The sequence below is a fragment of the Diceros bicornis genome, chromosome 5 (genome assembly GCF_020826845.1).
Source record: "Diceros bicornis minor isolate mBicDic1 chromosome 5, mDicBic1.mat.cur, whole genome shotgun sequence".
Taxonomy (NCBI): domain Eukaryota; kingdom Metazoa; phylum Chordata; class Mammalia; order Perissodactyla; family Rhinocerotidae; genus Diceros; species Diceros bicornis.
This window is the reverse complement of record NC_080744.1, coordinates 81,035,801-81,051,161: the sequence shown is the minus strand read 5'-3', so window position 1 is coordinate 81,051,161 and position 15,361 is coordinate 81,035,801. Positions and strand designations below refer to the sequence as shown.

The 15,361-nt window shown below is 39.7% G+C and overlaps 1 protein-coding gene across 2 annotated transcripts in view; it reads right to left on the bottom strand.

Annotated features, from left to right (window-relative positions):
- CERS3 (ceramide synthase 3) overlaps window positions 1-15,023 on the bottom strand; it is a 108,484-nt gene extending 93,461 nt beyond the window's left edge. Inside the window, exon 1 of one of the 2 annotated variants that reach the window (XM_058542322.1) lies at window positions 14,918-15,023. The gene's annotated coding sequence lies outside the window, so the exon portion shown is untranslated. Of the gene's footprint in view, window positions 1-7,308; window positions 7,355-14,917 lie in introns of those variants that run through there. The other variant, XM_058542323.1, reaches the window with a different exon arrangement.
- Window positions 15,024-15,361: the final 338 nt, after the last annotated feature.

Here is a 15,361-nt window from a genome sequence, read left to right as displayed (position 1 = left end):
TACATATAAATGTAAGAGGCAACATAAATGATACCGCCCTTTTGAAAACTGGATAATAAATTTTAGAAGTCACTAAAATGTTCAAGCCTACAAAGGATTACATGTAAAACTGGACAAAAAAAAAAATGTTTTAACTATAATTAATAACTAACACTTCACTGTTAGTAATAATGGTTTTTTAAAATCTGGAATGTTTAAGTACATTTTAAATGTTAATTCTATGTAATAATATTCAGCTAATGCTAAAAATTATGAAATTTATCAACATGGAAAATGTTTATGACATGTTAAAAAAAGAAAACCAAAACTCAAAATTATATCTATACTATAATCATATGATGGCATATGATCTCCCTATATTATACTATTTTTATACATACACATTTATGTGTTTGTGTGTGTATGTGAATACAAAAGCTATAAGGAAACATAAAAACAATTGATATGCTAAAACGGTAAAATTCTGGGTGTTTTAAATTTTTTTATTATTGTTTTCCCAATACACACCTAAAAGGTGTTATTACGATGATTTATTTCACATTAATATGTTTTTTTAAGAGGCTAATTCTTTTAAGTAAATGTTTCATATACAAAAGCTAATAGCTGATTTGAAGTAAAGCAAGTTTGTTACCTAGGTAAAACTCATCACGACATTCTTACACACACAAACAGCTAACTATTGAATTCTACTGTATTCTAACAATTTCAGAGAAAATAAAAAACGCACACCCTTAGTCAACACAGGCTCTTGAGATCTATCTATAAACTGACTTCGGATTCTGGGGGTAATAAAGATAAGACAGAAAACGCAGTTTAAGGAAGCAGTATTCACCAAAAAGTAATTCTTCTGGATGCCTCTTCACCTTTATCTAGGCCAGTTCATCTCTGCTCTGGCCATTATTTGACAGAGATTGCCACAGCCCAGCTCAGGACCAAGAGAGATAAATGACCAAGGAAGTTTACTTAGACTGGTAACATGGATAAGAACTTGCAGAAAAACAGGTATGACTGAAGTCAGAAGAATGTGAAGCAAAGTTACAGAATAGATAAGTCTTAGAGGAATGCAAAGAAAAGGGGTCCAAGATGATTGGGAGGAAATCCAGGCGAAAGTTACATAGGATTGATAATTCTGCCATCAAAAGTAGAATTCCCTTCCCCACTTTTTCTTTTTTTTTTTAGTTAACTTTAGAAGCCTAAAATATAAATTAATAGCTGGATAACTAGGCAATGGTGTTGCAATGCAAAGAAATTTTAACCCAATTACCATCACGTCAGCATTTCCTTTCCAATTGCTATTAAGTATTTTGCTTCTTTCTACCAAGTCCTTCCCTGCAAGCTCTCCTCCCTTGCCTGGTGAGTCACCCATCTTGCTTCACAGATTACCCTGTTATTAGTCTCAGGCACATGTGAGTGATGTCGGCAAAAGTAAGGGATTGGGAACCTCAGCTGCCAGTGACTCACAGAGGAGCCTGAGGCGAGGCCCCTGATTCTGTCTCAAGTTTTCCCATTTGAGAGACTACAGAATTGGCTGAGTGTCTGCAAAGACCTCTTGTGCCTTGCTGAAGGGTGCTGCAGGAGCTTTCCTGCCATTTAGTTCCAGGTAAAAAGGGTCAGTGAAACTTCACACATCACACCAGGTAGCTCACTGTCTTTCAAACAGCTGAAAAATTTGAGAAAGATCTATGGCTCTGGAGTCAGAAAGCCCAGGTTTGAGGGCCAGCCCTGTTACTTAATAGCTAAGTGGTCTTTGGCAACTCATTCTCTCTGAATCTTCATTTGCTCACCTGTTAAATGGTGCTAATTCTACCTACTGCAAAGACCTGCTGTAGATTAAGAGTGATTAGGTATGTACAAATACCTGAACACAGCAAAGTGCTGGATCAATAGTAATATTATTTTATTATCCTAACCTTATTGGGTGTGGGCAAGGAATCTGATGTCAGACTGGTTTAAATAATAAGATTAAATACTAAGTTTAAAAAGACTCTCCAAGGGAGAATAATGGGACACCCTCCTGCTCCTTCACGGCTGCCTTCCCCCCATGATCTCCACATCTCTCACTGCTGGGAAAAGATAATTGGTTTTATGTCCTTCTTTCAATAAGAGAAGCCTACATAATGGGCACAAACTGTGCTAAGCAGAAAACCTGGGGAAAAGTCCTGTAGAGGATGTATTGCACAGTGTCTAGTGCCAACCTTTTCAAGGATCAGACTCAGCTAGGGGGATGCCCAGATCTCCCCTCACAACACACTGGGGCAAAATTTCCAGGACAGGACATGTGGGAACCCAAGGCCTATTGGCTTATCAAGAATAGGGGTTTGCAAATATGAATGCCCATCTTCATCCGCTTCCAGCTGCATGACCTAGGTAGAGTAAGTGACGTCCTCTAAGCGTTGAATTTCTCATCTGTAAAATAGGTATAATAATTTTTATTTTTGTAAAGTCTAGATCAGGATTAAATAAGGTCATGTGTCTAAGTCACTTTGTGCAATGCCTGGTATAGAGTAAGTGCCCGATAAGCTGTAGGTGTTAGTATTGTGGTCACTATTTACATTTTCTCATCAATGGCACTGTGGACTTCCAGGTGGTACCACAGTCAGCCATCATTCACTGATTTCCTACAATACCTTGATCACTGTTGAGATTACCCATACCAAGTGTTGGTGGGGCAGCAGCTTTTCTGAGGGATGAGTGTCACTTGACAGGGTAACTCACTTCCTCAGTGACAGCAGGATTTCTCACATCAGGGAACCCGTCTTGGGCAATGTCACCAAAGGAATCATTTTATGAAACAGAGTAAGACCTACAGAAGGGTGTAGGGCCACATCTTGATCAAGATGGAATCTGGAGCATCCGTCTCTCTCACAGATGAAGAGGAGGCCAGGTTACTTTTAGGAAAGGACTTGGGGTTACCAAGGCACACTGAAGAAACAGCCCCAAATTTTAACATTTTAAAATATATGTTTATGTAATACTTAAAGGCAGCGTTTCTGGTCATACAGCCTGCTGCCCCTGCAGAATGAAGCACCCCTTGGGAAATAATGAGATGACAAAGATTCTAGTAATCCTCAGATGAGGGTGGGGTGCAGTGGGTGTGAGAGCCTACAGTAGAGGGCAGGAAAGTGGTGAAGGAGTGCAGAAAAATAATCTCAATTACATATTCTCAATGGCTTTCTTTTTTGACTCAGAAAAAATAAAAAAAGTTAGAACAATAAAAGGCATGATTTTCCTCTGGCAAGAAGTGCCAGCATGGGGCTGGGAGACTGGGTATCTGCTGGAATCATCACTGTTTTCTCCCTTGAGCAAATAGGGATGGGTCATCTCCCTTCCTTGGCCAGGGCAACTGCTCCCTCTGTCTACCGCCACCAGCCCTTGCTATTTATTCACCAAGGGAAAATAACTCATAAGATCTCAAACTGAAAAGAATTAGTCCTTCCTGTTCAGCCTCTATCTAATGCAAGAAGCCCCTTAAAGAAAATAAAAATGTGTAACACCCAGATTTTAAGTAGATGGGGGAAGAGAGAGAGACAGAGAGACAGACAGACAGAGACAGAGAGACAGACATGCAGGGTATCTGCAAAGTATGGAACAGAGAGGAAAGATTTCCTTTATTCATTATACTTTTTTCTGGATTAATAATGAAATCTATGGCTTTAAATTTAGAGATATCTTGCCTGCAAAAGTATCTGGAAGAAAAACCGTCCTGGGTATATTGTATGAAAACGTAACATATTTAAAAATAAATATTGCTGGGGGTGGTGTAGTGGTTAAGTTTGCGTGCTCCACTTTGGCGGCCTGGGGTTTCACTGGTTCCGATCCCAGGCGTGGACCTAGGCACCGCTCATCAAGCCATGCTGTGGCGGCATCCCATGTACAAAATAGAGGAAGATGGGCACAGACATTAGCTCAGGGCTAATCTTTCTCAGCAAAAAGAGGAATATTGGCAACAGATGTTAGCTTAGGGCCAATCTTCCTCAAAAAAATAAAATAAAAAAATAATTCACACGGGCCAGCCCAGTGGCATAGTGGTTAAGTTCACATGCGCTGCTTTGGCAACCCGGGGTTCACGGGTTCAGATGCTCGGCATGGGCCTATACACTGCCCATCAAGCCATGCTGTGGCGGCATCCCACATACAAAATAGAGGAAGATTGGCACAGATGTTACCTCAGGGACAATCTTCCTCAAGCAAAAAGAGGAAGATTGGCCACAGATGTTAGCTCAGGGACAATCTTCCTCACACAAAAAAAAAAGAAAGAAAACACTGTGCTAACAACAATACAGAGTTCCCTAGGTAAGTGCCACATCTGGCACGGGGTCAACTCCTTCCGCCCTGGGGGAAGGTGGGACATGCGCCAATGTGATTTTCTGGTTAGTTCTCTGTTGATGCTGGTTTGGGGTTTATGGGTTCCTAAACTTTCTTTTTAAAATTTCTTCTTTTAACTAAGACTTATTAGATATTTCCTCAAAATTTTTCCAAAATTTTTCTGCCAACTAAAAAATATAGTTGGCAGAAGTGCTACTGTAAAGGACTAGTCTGAATTTTGTGAAGCAGGACCACATGTGAACCTTAAGAAGAGAGAGTGACAGAATAGAATTGGAGCTGAGTTGACTAACTTGCCAACTCCACGTGCTGTATGAGGGGATTCAGAGTTCTTCTGGGTCATTCATGTTAGTGAAACTTAAATATAAATGTCTTAAGGTTGACCTAAAAGAAAGGAATGCTCTCAAAGAAAGTGAACAAAAGGATCATATGATATTCGGCTCTAAATATCCCAAGAATAAATATTGTCTGAAATGTACATAAGAGAGATGTTACTTTAAATCTATGTGGATTCTCTTAAAATATGCCAAGAGATGCTGTCTGAGCCTCAGTGAAGTCTTACTGTTCAGGAGGAGGGAGCGCTGGATTGCTTCTCTTCCCTGTCAAGTGAAGCTGTTTCTCAGCAAATTTTTCTTTCTGCTAGTTTATGAGTTTGGGAATGTCACTCATCTGCCATCTTATGAAATCTAAGCAATTTCAAACTTTGCCGTGCTGTTAGGTGGATGTTTATGGGGTGTGGCAATAGAAGAGGAGTCACATTTACATATTCCATAGCAATTCTGAAATTGCTCAGCCTTTGTCACTCTGTCATGCATCAGTCAGTGATACCATTAACCACTAACTGTGTACCAAGGGCACTGAGCTTGATGACCAGCAGCAGCCCCACCCTTACACCCTCACCTTATTTTAAAAGACCTCTGGCCACACCTCTCTCCCATGGGATGAGGAGTCCATAGGCCCAAGAGGACATGCCCACTGCACCCCATGCTCCGTTTCTAGACTTGCTAGGGATCTACAACCCTAGAATTCCCTGCCCAAACAGCTCGGAGCCCACATCCAATGTCTGCATGGGCCCTTCCCCAGTCTGTCCTCCTAAAAATGACAGCACAATGTACTTTTAGGCTTAGAGATGGCCAAAAGGAGACATCTGGGGAGGGGAAGAGAGGACCTGTGCTTGGACACACACACAGGGGTGTCTGCACACATATGTACTAGGCTTCTAGCCAAGCAGGACAGGACTGGTGCTGGGAGGAGGGACAGGGCCAGGCTGAGGGCCAGATGCCTCCCTATGTATCTAGCCTGGGCCCCTCCAATGTTAGGGGCCCAGAGCCTGTCCACAGGGCCTCAGAGTAAGTCTGCAACTCTAGAAGTCCCAGGAATTCTGGAAGCCAAGGATCTGTTGGCTGTGCAGCCACCAGAGGGGCTGGTAGATTGACCAAGACAGAAATCCTCATATAACTCCTGACTGTCCAGCTGGACCACTCCTTCCCAGAGAAAGCACCTTCTTGGTTAACAGGAAGTAGTTATTCACTCTGACTTACTAATGCTTCCCAGTCCTCTTCACCAGCAGGCTACCTCTTCAGTATTGACTCTCACTTGACTAGAAAGTAAGCAGGGGAAACACATTTCTGATTGACTGGTTTTACCTTCAGCAAAACTTTTGGTAATAAGGTGTAGAAAATTAAAGGGTGAAAGAAGGGAGGTGCATTGGTCATGATCCCCTTCTGAGTTCGCTACTGACCCACTAGGAATTGGTTATGCTGGGAGAGTGGGGAGGTGGGGCAAAGCCCCATGTAAGCAAGGACTGTTGGTACAGGGGAAAGTGTAAGGGATGTGAGTCAGATTTCACTGCCATTCACACCTGGTTTTGCAGAAAATTGGGAATAATAACATCACCTTTTCACAGACCATTACAGAAATCAATGAGATGATTAAAATTATAACAACTATAAAATATATCACAGTTTATAAAGTTTCTTCCACAAGCATTCACTCATTGAATTCTCACAACAATAATAATTATTAATACTCTCAATTTACAGGTGAAAAATGGAGCTTAGAGGAATAAAGCAACTTGCTCAAGGTGACACAGAGCCACACTCAAATTTAGGCATTGAGAGTAAAAATGCTACTTCTCTTTACATCACTTGATTTTCCCTTTCATCAAGTCAGTATTTGTGAACATGATTTGTGAACTCTTCACCATACATATGATCCTATTTTATTTTCATTTTTGATGATTTTACACAAATGTGATTTTTTTTTTTTTCGTGAGGATGATCAGCCCTGAGCTAACATCCGTGCTAATCCTCCTCTTTCTGCTGAGGAAGACTGGCCCTGAGCTAACATCTATTGCCAATCCTCCTCCTTTTTTCCCCCAAAGCCCCAGTAGATAGTTGTATGTCATAGTTGCACATCCTTCTAGTTGCTGTATGTGGGATGCGGCCTCAGCATGGCCGGAGAAGCGGTGCATCAATGTGCGCCTGGGATCCGAACCCGGGCCGCCAGTAGCGGAGTGCGCGCACTTAACCGCTAAGCCACTGGCCCGGCCCCTACACAAATGTGATTTTGAAGGTTCTTGTCCTACAGGTAAGAGATTGGAAGCTGGAAACCTGCAGGACAGAGCCAACCTTCCTCCCTCCCGATCAGAGCAGCAGGGGTGGGGGAATGGAAGGAGGAAGGTGGGAGTGAGGCCAGAGCACAGGTGGCAGATACCATCCAAGATTCTGAGGCCCTTCACCACCTGGTGCTGTCCAATGAAACTGTCATTCAACAGCTCTCCTTTCAGAAAGAAAAGAATACGAATCTACAGTATTTCATACAGAATAATATGGTACTTGCCTTGCCCAAACACCACTCAACCTCAGAACATGAAAAACAATACCACATAATAAACTTTTGAATCACAGATGTAATTTACCAAGATCAAAATTAAGAAAAACCAATAGAGGTAAAATAAAATAAAATGTAAATAATGATAATTACCTTGAGTGTATATGATAGCTTACTACCAAGGAGCTGAAATACTGTCTGTATGTATATATACGTGTGTATATATATATATATTTATATGTATATATATATTTATAAAAGTGTCGTGTTTACTTTCACAACATCCCTGCAGACGCAGAAAAGGGAAAAGTAATTAATAGACTATACAATTATACCTGTAAGTTTCCTTCTAACTCTAAAACTTTAAGTCAGAGTTACATACCAGTGGTAGAACTTAGTGCCGGTCAAATTGGGCCTACCAATCAGTTTTGTTTGACCTGTAGAGTGCTTGAAAACAACTCGAGCCAACATTTAAAATTCAGGAATTTTCACACAAAAATCCAGATTTGTAGCTTCACCCGAAAAATCAGAAGATCTGGCAATAATCACAGGAGCTGCCGGCGTTCAGTGAGGCATAAGCTTACTAGCCTGGTCCACTCTAATTTCGGTTACCTGACTGGCTTTCTAAGGCATTTAACTTTGTGACTCCTCATGTCTCTAAGATTTATCGATATGAGTTATGTCTTCAAAGTCAGTGTAACTTGAGTAAAGATAATAAGGGCCTAGCATGGCCTGGTATAATGATTATGGTTATATTACAGCACACAGTTTTTCAAAGGGCCAGTTGTGACACATTAGTGCACTGGTTCTCAACCCCAGCTCTACAAGGGAATTCCCTAGGAGAGATTTTTAAGCTATGCTCTCCCCTTGTCCAGACCAATTAAATCAGGATCTCTGAAGATGCTGACCTGGCATCAGTATTGTTATTGTTGCTTGAGAAATATAATTATTGAAGTATAGCATACAAATAGGAAAGTAAGAAATAAAAGTGAACACATCTGTCTTATAACTAGCAGCCAGACCAAGAAACAGAATATTGCCAGCACCTCAGAGCTCCCTCCTAGTCGCTGCCCCACCTTCCCCAACTATCCTATCCTATCTTCTAGCACCATGGATTAATGTTGCCTGTTCTTGAACTGTATATAAATGGAATCACACTGAATGCATTCCTTTGCATCTGGATTCTTTCCCTCAACATTTATGACTGAAATGCATCCAGGCTGATGCACATAACAGTAGCTGACGCATTCTCATTGGTGTTTAGTATTCCACAGTATGACTATAACACAATCTATTTTTCCATTCTACTGTTGATAAAAATTTGGGTTGTTTCGACTTTGGGGCTACAACAAATAATGCTGCTATCTCTGAACATTCTTGAACATGTCTTTTGGTAAACATATATATGCATTTTTAGGGCATTTACATAGGAGAGGAAAAGCTAGGCCATAAGGCATATGTATACTCAGGCTTAATAAATCGTGTTGAACAGTTTTCCAAAGCTGTTGTGCCTACATCAGTGTATGAGAGTTCTAGCTGCTTCACATCCTCGCCTATGCATATATCGCCTGTCTTTTAAATTTTAGCCTTTCCGGTAGGTGTGTAGTGGTCCTTCACGGTGGTTTTAATTTGCATTCCCCTAATGGCTTATAAGGTTGAGCATGTTTCATGTTTCTTGCCCATTTGGATATGCTTTTTTGTGAAGTACCTGTTCAAATCTCTTGCCCATTTTTCTCATTATGTTAGTCTATCTTTTTAAATGGACTTATTTATTTGTTCTGGATATGACTCCTTTTGGTTATATGCATGGCAAATGTCTCCTTCCCCATTGCAGCTGGTCTTTTACTCTTTTAATGGTATGCTTTGATAGAAAGAAGTTCTTAGTTTTAATATAGTCCAATTTACAGATCTTTTTCATTATATTAGTACCTTTTGTGTTTTGTTTAAGAAATCACAGCCTATCCCAAGATCATTAATATATTCTGTTTTGTCATCTAGAATAATGCTGTCCGATAGAAATATAGTGGGAGCCAAAATGTAGTTTAAAATTTTCTAGTAGCACATTTTAAAAAGTAAAAAGAAACAGCGACATTAATTTTAATAATATATTTTATTTAACCCAATCTATCCAAAATATTATCATTTCAACATGTGATCAATATAAAAATTACTGAGATATTTTGAATTCTTCCTCTATAGTAAGTTTTTCAAATCTGGTGTGTGTTTTACACTTAGAGCTTATCTCTATTTGACCAGCCACATTTCAGGGACTCAATAGCCACATGTGGCTAGCGGTACCATACTGGACAGTATAGATCTAGGAATTATATTGTTTTACTTGTCACATCCATATTAACATTTATATCTGTATAAATTTTTTAAGGAAAATTTTTTTTTGTGTGTGTGTGTGTGAGGAAGATCAGCCCTGAGCTAACATGCATGCTAATCCTCTTCTTTTTGCTGAGGAAGACCGGCTCTGAGCTAACATCTATTGCCAATCCTCCTCCTTTTTTCCCCAAAGCCCCAGCAGATAGTTGTATGTCATAGTTGCACGTCCTTCTAGTTGCTGTATGTGGGACGCGGCCTCAGCATGGCCGGAGAAGCGGTGTGTCGGTGCGCGCCCGGGATCCGAACCTAGGCCACCAGTAGCGGAGCGGGCGCACTTAACCGCTAAGCCACAGGGCCGGCCCCTATATCTGTATAAATTTTGAGGTTAGAATCAAGATTCATTTTTTTCCACATGGATATTCAAATTGCCATGCTTTCCTTATTATATCAATATTGTCATAAATCAAGGGTCCAAATATGTGGAGGTTTCTTTCTGGAATCTCTAGCGCATTCCATTGGTCTATTGTGCTTTTGGCTTTAGTAATTTTTTTTTTAGTTCCCTAGTTGATTCTTATTTTGAGCCAGTACTGAGAACCACTATCAGTGGGTCACAAAATTAATTAGTAGGTCATAACCAGAAATTTTATAGAGTTGAATGGAATAGATAAGAAACATCAATATGTATCAAATATTGTTCTGTGAATCTTTTATTTCACTTAATGTGTGTGTGTGTGTGTGTGTGTGTGTTCTAAGTTGAAAACTAGAAAGTATTTCTTACCATCAGTGATAGTCAAAAAAAGTTTGAAAACCTCAATAGCGTCATCTATAAAACAATCACTTAGGAAAAATTAACTTTCATATTATTTTACGGTCATCACTTAGAAATGCTCTGAAGTTTTACTCTCCCACAACTGGTTATAGACCAGAATCCCACATAAAGTAGATCTCCACTGGAAACAAGTCAAGGAAAGCCAATTACAGCTAATGAAACAGGAGGAGTTCATTACGAGACCCTGCAACTTTGACCCAAAGTAGAATATGATAATGAGGCTATGATGTGAACATTACAAATGAAAATCACTAATCTGCACAATTTGAGTTTTGCTCAGCATCAGCATATTTTATGTTTTTAAAGTTTTAATCGGATGTCAAACAAGAAAACAAAATTTGAGGGGAAGAAATTGAAGCCAATTTAGTTATTAAATGACGTCAAGTAATCTTCATTATTAAAGAAAATGCTCTCAGAATTTTTGCTTAAATCTTGAAATGATTACTTTACTGTTCAGCCTGTGTTAAGATCAATCTAATCAACAAATGTTTTTTGACTATCTGCTAAAATATATCTGGCAAAGAAACTAAAATAAAAGAAAAAGACCTTGTTCTTGCATACAAGTACTCTGTAGAGAATAAATGGATTATGGCATATGATTCTTCCTCAGCAAGTACTTCATTTTAGAACACGGATATAATAAATAAAAATTATTTCAAGCCCCTTAATGTAATATTTTATCTCTTCAAATAACCTAAGTATATACCTTAGCTGTGAAATTTAGTTTTTCCATTATGAGAAATGTATTTGGTGATCATTTCATAATATATACAAATATTGAATCATTATGTAACACCTGAAACTAATATAATGTTATATGTCAATGATATTTCAATTGAAAAAAAACAAGAGAACTGCTTCCATTTCTCCCTTCTCTAGTCCCGGCGACCACATATCACGTTTCAGAAGGCACAGCTACAAGATGGAAGAACGCAGCACAAGCTACGACAGGAGAAGAAATAAACCTTTGTTGCACACACAAAAAAAGTATGTATATTTTGGTTTTGTTTTTATTGTGCCTATGCACATGAGTGTGTGTGTACCAAATTTTGGTTAAATATCTTAGTTTCCTAGTATTTCCTGGAGACATAATTCAGGAAACAATAAAAAGGAAACTAAGCGTTAGGCCTGTGGTCTGTTCGGTTTACTCTCCTAAAGAACGTAGCAAAAACCCCCTCCATAGACTTTCCAGTGACAAAGTGGGCAGAGAAAAATAAAGAAGAAATGGTTATTAAAACGAACCAAAACCCTTTAACTTTGTATTTGAGCAGCATGTAGATAATCACAGCCTAAGAAATTTTAAAGTCTCATACTTGGGAAAGGTGAAATGTGTCTCAAGGTCAAATCTCCTTCTCACTAGAGCTATCTTCTATTTGTTAATGGGCTTTCTCAGATGTTAAGGTATGATAATAATGAAATTTGGAAATAATTTAACTTTTTAAAAATTATTATTATTATTTTTTTTGTGAGGAAGACCAGCCCTGAGCTAACATCTGCTGCCAATCCTCCTCTCTTTGCTGAGGAAGATTGGCCCTGGGTTAACATCTCTGCCCATCTTCCTCTACTTTATATGGGATGCCGCCACAGCACGGCCTGAGGAGCAGTGCGTGGGTCCATGCGTGGGATCCGAACCTGCAAACCCCAGGCTGCTGAAGCAGAGCATGGGAACTTAACCGCTATGTCACCGGGCCGTCCTGGGAAATAATTTAACTTTTAAAAACACAGTGATTGCTGAAGTTCACTTGCAATCAAACATCTGTCCACCACCTACAAGCTCCGTGGAGAATTTTGGCTGTTACATCATTGTACCAGGTCAAAGATTCTTAATCTCTCCATTCACTTGCCATTTGAGGTTTTTATACCTAAGCCCTAATTTATTTTAACTAGGCTTTTAGTTTAGTTTACGTTTTCATCATTTAAAGTTCCCACTACGAGACACAATCTTAAAGCAACACATACAGTATGACCCATAAAATTACTGAGATTGATTGATACATAGGGCTTAGAAAAATATGTCCTGCTACTTTAGAATGTCTTCTTTCATAGTGCCAATTGTCTGGTCTGTCTAGAGCTGACACAAAGACTTCTTCAATCACTCTGGGTCCACCCAGTAAATAAAACTACAAACTCAGGCTGCGTAGGCTCAATAAGGTCAATGTACTGGGTGTGCAGGTGTTTCCAGGGAAAGGAAGAATCCAATTGCATTTGATTCCAGAGGGAGCTTCCCTGTGTTCCTCTCCTCTCTCTCTGCTCTGATCTGTAGTACACTGGGATTCAAAATTAGGGACAGATTGCCAAACACCATTCTTGATGCCAACTTGCCTACTTGATAAACTTGACTCCCGGCTTTTAGCCAGTAAATAAGTCAATCACTCTTATCCCAAATCCATCTTTATAAAGGTGTATTATTTCTAGTTCAATCTTTGTACTGCACTCCTAAATTCACATTGGGGAGGCCTTGGAAAGCCCAAGGCTGATGTATAGATGGGCTGGCGCCCAAGGTAAATGAATGGTTACACACACTACACTCTGTTCCATGAGATTTTGGAGCCAGACCCTCCTCCCATGTGCACCCTGCTTGCAATGCTTCTGCTATGGCTTTGGGGGCCCAGGAAAACTCAGATGAACTCCGTGTGTGTGTGTATGAATACATGCATAAAAACGTATCTTTCCTGACCTGTAACTCTGCAATGATTAGCACAAAAAACTGACTTTTGAAAAAGAAGTATCTGATGTTCTTGCTTTTTGCCTGATTTTACTATGCTTTGGGGGACTCTTAGCACAGGACGTTCACAATCCTGCTTCAGAGGCTGTGTCAAAGCCAGATCAGCTCCACCATGAATGATCTCAATAATCACAATGTGATTTTCAAAGAAAGTCAGGCACACTATGATATAATAAACAAGCACTAGTCAGCTCCTTGAGGGCAGGGTCTTGCCTCTCTTGTTCACTGCTGATAAGAAGAGGATCTAGCACACTGAAGCATCAGCAAATAATCGAAGAAATGAATATGATTTATGGAAAGCCTACCATTTGTCAGTCACGCAGAAGGCACTTTGCATACCTTGTCTTTCTATTCCTCATAATGAACAACGCTGCATGATGGATGTTATAACAATTAGCTTATAAATAAGGAAACTGAGGTTTGAAGAATTTCACTGACTTGCCTAGGTCACATAGTTAGTAAACAGGAAACAAGGATTCAAATCTAGATCTGCTGGCCCTTCTAGCCCATGTTCTGTCGACCACACCATGCCTTCACCCAACAGTACAAGAAAATTATATGACTTTTGGTATTTTGCTATAAGATACTAAGTCAGCATATTTGCATACTATCATAGGTTCAGAAACTCCTCTACACAACAAGGACTCTGTGAAAAGCTGGTGGAATAAGATAGGAATATAGAAGTCTCCAATCATATATATCTCCGTGTGCAGAAAGGCAACAGAGTTCTGGCTTTCTCACTTCGCTGCTATGCCACTATAAGTCTCACTAAGCCTAAATTTCATCATCTGAAAACTGCATAATATGAGTCCTATCTCATTAAATGCATATAAGCACAGCAAGGACTCAAAAAATGTAGATTATTACTAATCCAGAGTTATCCTCAAACTTACATAAATTGATTTGATTGCTTTTAGAAAAGGCAGAAATATTTTTAATGGGAAGACTATATAATTATTATCTATATGAACATATGCCTATTTTCCCCTTAAAGAATTTGTCCCTTTGTCCAGTAATTCTACTGATGAAATTTTAAGTGGAAACAGCTTTTTTTAAAAAAAAGGCTTGTAGGGGGAGAGGAATGAAAAGGTGCTATTTAAAGTCTGAACCTCACTCACGGTAGAGAAGGCACTCGAACATTATGGATTAATGCATAAATTAATATTCATCACCTGGTGAGTCCCACAGGTTTCTTTCCCTTGCTCTGTGTAAGGCTTTTCAGGAAATAAAAGTGCTTAAAAGAACATCCTCACTAAACGTGGGCTTGGGGGTTAGAAAAAACAAAGTTCTGTTTTGTTTCTCTGAACGAGGCTGGCAGTTTTAGAATTAATCAGCTAATGTTTTCTGGACATGATATTGAGAGTATCTCCCTCAAAACAGAATCAGCTTAGAAAAGTTTGCCACTGTGTGGTGAGCAAGCTCTGCCTTGTTCCAACTTCAAGACATTCTGAAATGGTCTGCAATGGCCTTTGCCATGCCGCCTGGAGATCTGCGTCACTCTGTTCATCTCACCTTGAGTCAAGGCTTTCCTAACAAACCAAGCTAGGCTGACTGGGCATTCGGTTCATGTGATTTCACTCTCTGAAGAATTCTTTCTATCCCTTCAATGAATCAGTTTAAACTTGCCAAAGTGCAAGTGACACCAGTCAGAGGTAGAAGTTTGGACTCAGCACTAACTCTCCACTACTAAAGACTTCTTGAAGTAAAACTCATAGAATAAAAGGCTTCAGATCTCTTTTCTGTATCTCTCCCAGAACATCAGGCCAAAAATGAGCATTTTGATCTCTCTCTTTCTCTCTCTCACACACACACACATAGCCAAAGCCGACTTGGTTTTGAAACTTCTCAAGTAGTAACGACATCAAGGAAATGGTGCCTACCTTTCTGAAACTTCAGTCCACAAAAGATGCCTCTTGCTTTTGAAGAGCAATCACAGCCAGATTTCCAGAGTTCCAGACAGCTTCCTTCTCATCAGAGAGCAACACACCTCATCTCTGTGTAAGCTCTGAAATTCTTTCAGAGATCCACCCTCTAAAGTTGCAAGTCAAGATTTCTGACTGAGGGCAATCAGTGACGTGAGGCAAAGTTAATGGATAGCACCTTCCGGTTCTTCCTGATGGGACGTGGTTTCCTGTTTCACCACTTGGAGAAGAGAAAACTGGAATTCAGTCAGACAGGGAATTACAAATGCATTAATTGCCTCATTGTCGTTACATTTCAGTGTACACAGTCATTAGTCAACTACTGAACAGGATGGTCTGTTTGTATTAAAAGGAAGGGGTTTACGCAGAGGAGAGAAACCTGAAACACTGTCGACAACACCG